The sequence below is a fragment of the Mastomys coucha genome, chromosome X, assembly GCF_008632895.1.
Source record: "Mastomys coucha isolate ucsf_1 chromosome X, UCSF_Mcou_1, whole genome shotgun sequence".
Lineage (NCBI taxonomy): Eukaryota > Metazoa > Chordata > Mammalia > Rodentia > Muridae > Mastomys > Mastomys coucha.
Genome location: NC_045030.1, coordinates 96,423,981 through 96,430,059, shown reverse-complemented (window position 1 = coordinate 96,430,059; position 6,079 = coordinate 96,423,981). Strand labels below are relative to the sequence as shown.

The following is a 6,079-nucleotide window of genomic DNA, read 5'->3' as shown; positions in this document are numbered from 1 at the left end:
GCCCTTCTGTACCATTCTGAGCAGCTTCCCAAACTACCAACTTTGTCCCACAGCCATCTGTAGACACCAACTCTGAATAGTCTGCAGGATTGAATGTCCCCATACTTTGAGAGGAGAACCTTCCTGTCCCTCTGCCCCTGCCACGTCCAAATCCTCGCTCTGCAGGCTTGTCTCCTTGGCTGCAATCAATCCCATTCTCTTCACCTTTGAACTCTCGGCCTCGGTTGCCACCTCTTCCCTTGCGGTTGTTGTTTCCCCGGCCACGACTTGCTTCTCTCTCCGTCCTCTTCTCTCTGTTTTCTTTGTTTTCTGAGCTTTCTCTTCCAAAATTATTCTTCTTCCCTCCTACAGTCTCCCATGAAGTAGTGTCAGAATTTCCTTCCAGCAGTATATTGATAGCTTTGTTCACATCACTGTTACAGTCATGGAGGGCCACGATGCTTTCATCCTGATTTTTTCCCGTCACTTCCATAAGCTGTTTAACTATAGCTTCAAAATCTGAATCATTCTTATCAAAGATCACTTGAGCAAGCCGCATCTGTTCAGCCGTTGCCTGTACCAATTGTTTCTGTGACTGTGCTGCATGCTGCATGTGTTGTTGGCATCTGTGGTTTCTCCCGAGCACCTCGGCAATGATCATTACTCACAGAAGTCATCATATACAGAATATACAAAATGTATGTACAAGATACAAAATCGCTGCTGCTCTCGTTGGACTCGGGACCTGCCGCCGCCGCTGCTCGTTACCTGCCAATGTGAAGTCCATCTTTAATCCATGGTGATCTGATAAGATATAAGGGGTTTTGATTTTCTTATATCTGTTGAGGCTTTTGTCACCTAGTTTTGGGAAAGGTTTTGTAAATACTGAAAAGGAGGTAAATTCTTTGTTGTTTCAGTGAAATTTTCTGTAGATACCTATCCGGGCTATTTGATGCATAACATTTGTTAGTATCATTATTTCTCTGTTGTTTCTGTCTCAATGATCTATGCATTCATGAAAGTAGGGTGCTTCTCTTCTTAGTTTTGCTGGTATGGTGTTACTTATTTCCTGTGTTTCCTTGGGTGCAGTTGGTCTCCTTGGAGTTTTCCTTCAAGTACCTTCTGTATGGCTGGATTTGTAGATAAATATTGTTTAAATTTGTTTTTCCTCCATGGAATATCTTGTTTTCTCCATCTGTGGTGATAAAATATTTTGCTGAGTGTAGTCATCTGGACTGATGTCTGTGGTCTCTGAGGGTCTGCAAGATACCTGCCCAGGCCCTTCTGTCTTTTAGAGTCGCTGTTGAGAAGTTGGGTATAATTCTAATAGGTCTGCTTTTATATGTCAGTGGCCTTTTTCCCTTTCAGCTTTTAATATTCTTTTGTTCTATACATTTAGTGTTTTGATTATTATGTAGTAGGAGGAGTTTATTTTCTGGTCCAACTTATTTGGTGTTCTTTAACCTTCTTATGTGTTTATAGGTATCTCTTTTGGTTGGGGACAGTTTCTTCTATGGTTTTATAGAAAATATTTTCTGGGCCATGGAGCTGGGAATTTTCTTCTATTCCTGTTATTATTATGTTTAGTCTTTTCACAATGTCCCAGAATTTGTATGAGGAACTTTTTAGATTTAATAGTTCATTTGAGCAATGTATCAATTTCTTCAATTATATCTTCTGTGTTGGAGATTCCTTCTTTTATCTCTTGTATTATGTTGGTGATGTTGCATCTATAGTTCCTGCTCTCTTCCCTATTTTTTTCCATCACCAGGATTCCCTCAGTTTATGTTTTCTTTATTGCTTCTATTTCCATTTTCAGGCCTTGAACAATTTTATCCCTTTTCTTTACCTATTTCATTGTATTTTCCAGTGTTTCCTGTTTAAAGGCCTCTATCATCTCTAAACAGTTGGATTTAAGTTCATCTTCTTGTACTTTAGCTATGTTAGGATATCCACAGCTTGATGTAATAGGATAGCAGAGCTCTGCTGATGCCATATTGCACTGGCTCTTGTTGGTTGTATTCTTACACTAGCCTTTACCTATCTGCTTGTCCCTGCTGTTGGCTGGATGCTTCTGATGCTGACAGGACTCCTAGGGGAGGCAGGTAGAACCTTAGGCCTGACAATGGAGCTCAGGGGGACAAGCAAGCTGCTCACCTATGTTGGCTGTGCTCCAAGTGGACCTGGCAGGCAGGGAATAGATGGGGCTGGGTCTAACTTGGGTGTTCTTGGTTCCCCACAAGCCTGGATATTCCTGGGGCCCAGTAGACCTCCTTGGGAGGTAAGGCCATGGAGCTGGGGAGGAGGTGGGCAGCATGCAGCTCACCTCTCTACTCTTTGATTTTTGAGTTCTTTATATATTCTGGATATTCATCCTCTGTTGTCTCACAAATATGCTGTGAAAACATGAATTGTAAAAGGATGACATCTCTTGACCAGGGAAAACCCAGTGTTCTCCACTCTGCACCCTATACAAAGTAGTACAGGCAACTAAGGAATGCTGAGAGCAAGAGAAATAGTCTTCCTCAGGAAAGAGGGTATCAATTGGTTATCCCATGTCAAATGGTCAGCCTTGAAAACATATACATACAAGTGTTTATATTTATATATATATGTATATGTATATATGTGTGTGTATACATATATATGCAATTAATGATAAAAGAGGCCATGAATATTAAACATAGCAAGAAGGAATATATGGGGTGTTTGGAGGGGTAAAAATAAAGAGCAATCTGATGTCATTATATGACAATCTCAAAATAATAATAAAAAAGTATTCTCAAATAAATAGCTTAATAGACCATCTAAGGGACCTAATAAAACAAAACAAGACAAACCAAAATTAACTAGATAGCCATAAAGCATAATGATCAGGATATCGTGAGGAGATATTAGTATTTTTCAAAGCCTCCCTCCTTTTTATGTCTATCAAACTGCTCATACGATTTCTCCACTTGAGTCCATTTATGTGCTGAATTACATTTATTGATTTATATATCTTGAACCATCCATACTTCTTTGGAATCATGAAAGATGGCCTATATTTTATTATATTTTAATAAATGTTTCCTTTGCCATTTTAAAGTACATGTAATGTATTCTGGTTACTCTCTCTACTGTTCTCTCCAATCTACCTCACACCACTATATGCTTCTTTTCACAAGAGCTGGGTTTTTTTTTTTTTTTTTTGTATACATGTTCCTTTCTAACATTCATGTAATTTTTGTTGTTGTTGCTCTTGTCTTATTTTGTGTTTCATTGAATTTAATCAGAGCTATCTCTGTAAGGAAGGTATGAAGCAACCTTTTGGAGCCTGGAGGCTTGACTGTGGGTGTGTAGCTGAAAACAATGGCTGCTTCTCCTCTCCTCTGGAACACCAGTAGCCAACAATTCCCTCTTGCTGAGCAAGCCTCAGATTCAATGAGAGTGGGTGGTTACCACTATAACAACCAAGCTTTCAGTGCACAGCTGGGAATCTGTTATCTGGCTTCTTAGTATTACAGCTTGCAGGGATCACAGCTGGGTAATTCAACCGATGCTTTTTTTCCCTCAGCAAGCTACATAGCACCTTTCAACACTATGAAGAACTAGCCAGCAAGAGGAAGTCTCCAACTCAATTCCATTTGATTTCTTTATACCTTGACTTAAATATTTGAAGGATCACCAGCTATAGCGGCTTATCAAGTATTCTGGTGGCAAATTAATAGTAATTGTAAGCACCTACATGTAGGCTTCTGTGGCCTCCCTAACAACTCATAGAGACTTATCTGACTCTTGATACTGTGCTTTTTATTAATAATGTGTTGATTTTAGGCACATCTTTATCCAGCCATATGTGCTAGCTCTGTTTTTAATTATTTTTAGATTAGCTTACAAAGTTAGATTCCATATGGATTTTTCAGGACCCCTTTGTTTTGATCAGCTCTCCCTCTTTCCTGCATTATCACAATTCCTCATCATCATCCCTGCTTGAACCTTTTCAGCTCCAGGGTTTCTCCATTCAGCTTTAATATAACCTGTGCTTATCCACCATCCCTTACAACTTCCTGTTCTAGCTTCCTGGTTTCTTCAAGTACTAGAAGTTAAACACAAACATTAAGATTAATAGTGAAGATCTACGTATGAAAAAGAACATATACTGTTTGTCTTTCTGTGCCTGGATTACCTTACTCAATTTAATTTTTCTACTCCTGTTCATTTATCTGCAAATTTTCTAAATAAGGACAATTGAAAGTTAAGATCTCATGAAACCAAAAGGCTCTGTTATAGCAAAACAAAGAGCCAGTTGGGTGAAGAGATTGTTTAAAGAATGGGGGAAAACCCAATTTAAAAACTGATTATTAAACCAAAAAAGAGTTCTCAAACAAAAAATATGAATGAGTAACAAGTGTTTTTAAAATGTATTCAATATTTTTAGTCATCGCAGAAATATAAATTAAAACTACTTTGAGATTCTATGTCAACCAAGTTAGAATGGCTACCATTAACAAATCAAAACAACAAAATGTAGGAGAGAATGTGGGAAAGAAGAAACTCTTATTCACTGTTGGTGAACATATAAGTTGATATTCCCTTTATGGAAGACAGTATGACAACTACTCAATAAGCTAGAAATAAAATTAGCATGTAAACCAGATATACAATTCCTGCATACATGCACATGCACACGCACAGACAGAGACACACACACATAGCCAAAGAACTCTGTATTTTACTACAGGGATATATTACTATCTATGTTTATTGCTGCTGTATTCACAATAGCTAAGAAATAAAATCAACCTTAGTGTCCAACTGATAAGTCAATAATGAAAATGTCTATATACACAATGGAAATTTTTCATCTCTGAATGATTTTTTTGGAGTGATCTTGAATTTGTTTTGCAAGTATTTTATTGAGAACTGTTGCTTCTATGTTCATCAGAGGGATCAACCTATAATCTTGTTTTTATATTTTTTTAATTATTCTTTTAGAACTCCATACATATATACAGTGTATTTTCATTATATCTACTACCATCTTCAGAAATACTCTGAACTTCTCCCTGAAATTCATGTTCTCTCTCTCTCTTTGATTTACTGAGTCCAACTAATGCTTCAAGTATGTACATATATGCAGGCTCTTCCATCGGTATGTGGGCAGTTTTCTAGGAGCCACAAATATGAAAAAGAAAAAAGTTGCTCCAACTGCCAGTTGCTATTCTTTTGGTATAGGTTTTCATGAGCCTCTCTCAAACCCACTTTGGAATTGTCAGGTTTTAGTATCAGAATAATACTGGCTTAATAAAAAAAAATGGAAGTGTTTTTCTTCCTTACCTATTTTATGGATCCATTAAAGAAATATTGATGTTGTTTTTCTTTGAAGGTCTGGTGTAATTCTTCACTGAATCTATGTGGACTGGGGCTTTGATTTTTTGATTGGGAGACTTTTTATAACTGCTTCAAATTTACTGAATTGTAATATAGACCTGTAATAATTTACTTCCTTTTTTCTTTAAATATAGCAAGTCATAAGCATAAAGTTATACATATATAAATTCATCCATTTCTTTTAGATTTTCCAGTTTCAAGAAATAAAAATTTCTATATTATGTTCTTAGGATTTTACTAAATTTCTTTGGTACCTATTATGATATGTTCTTTTTATCTCCTGTTCCCAGAGAAGAGTATATAATTGGTTGTCCATGATCAAATGGTCAAACATGAAAACATGCATACAGTAAAATTATATGGACTCAAGAGGCTATATTTTGGAATATATATATTCCAAATATGTATATTCCAAATATATATATTAATATATATTTTTTATTTTTATATTATATATAATATATATTTTATCATATATATATATATATATATGATAAAAGATGCCACAAATTTGCAGTAGAGAGGGATATATGGGAGGATTTGGATAGAAAAAAGGGAAGGGAGAAATGCTGTAAGTAAAATACAATCTCAATCAAGCAATGATATTTGTTACTATAATCAGTGCTGTCCCCCTTTTACTGAACATACATCTAAGAGTGATGAAAATAACCCATGGAAAATAAAATACACAAACAGTGGGGAAAGGTAGAGAAACTACACATACATA

The 6,079-nt window shown here is 36.3% G+C and overlaps 1 protein-coding gene and 1 pseudogene across 2 annotated transcripts in view; both read right to left on the bottom strand.

Annotated features, from left to right (window-relative positions):
- Positions 1 to 640, bottom strand: part of LOC116088612 — a 12,190-nt pseudogene extending 11,550 nt beyond the window's left edge. Inside the window, exon 1 of the transcript XR_004117953.1 lies at positions 3 to 640. The product of XR_004117953.1 is annotated as a ubiquitin-associated protein 2 pseudogene (transcript). The remainder of the gene's footprint in view (positions 1 to 2) is intronic.
- The window catches only part of Zc3h12b (zinc finger CCCH-type containing 12B), a 159,709-nt gene that overhangs the window by 97,026 nt on the left and 56,604 nt on the right, over positions 1 to 6,079 (bottom strand). The window lies entirely within an intron of this gene.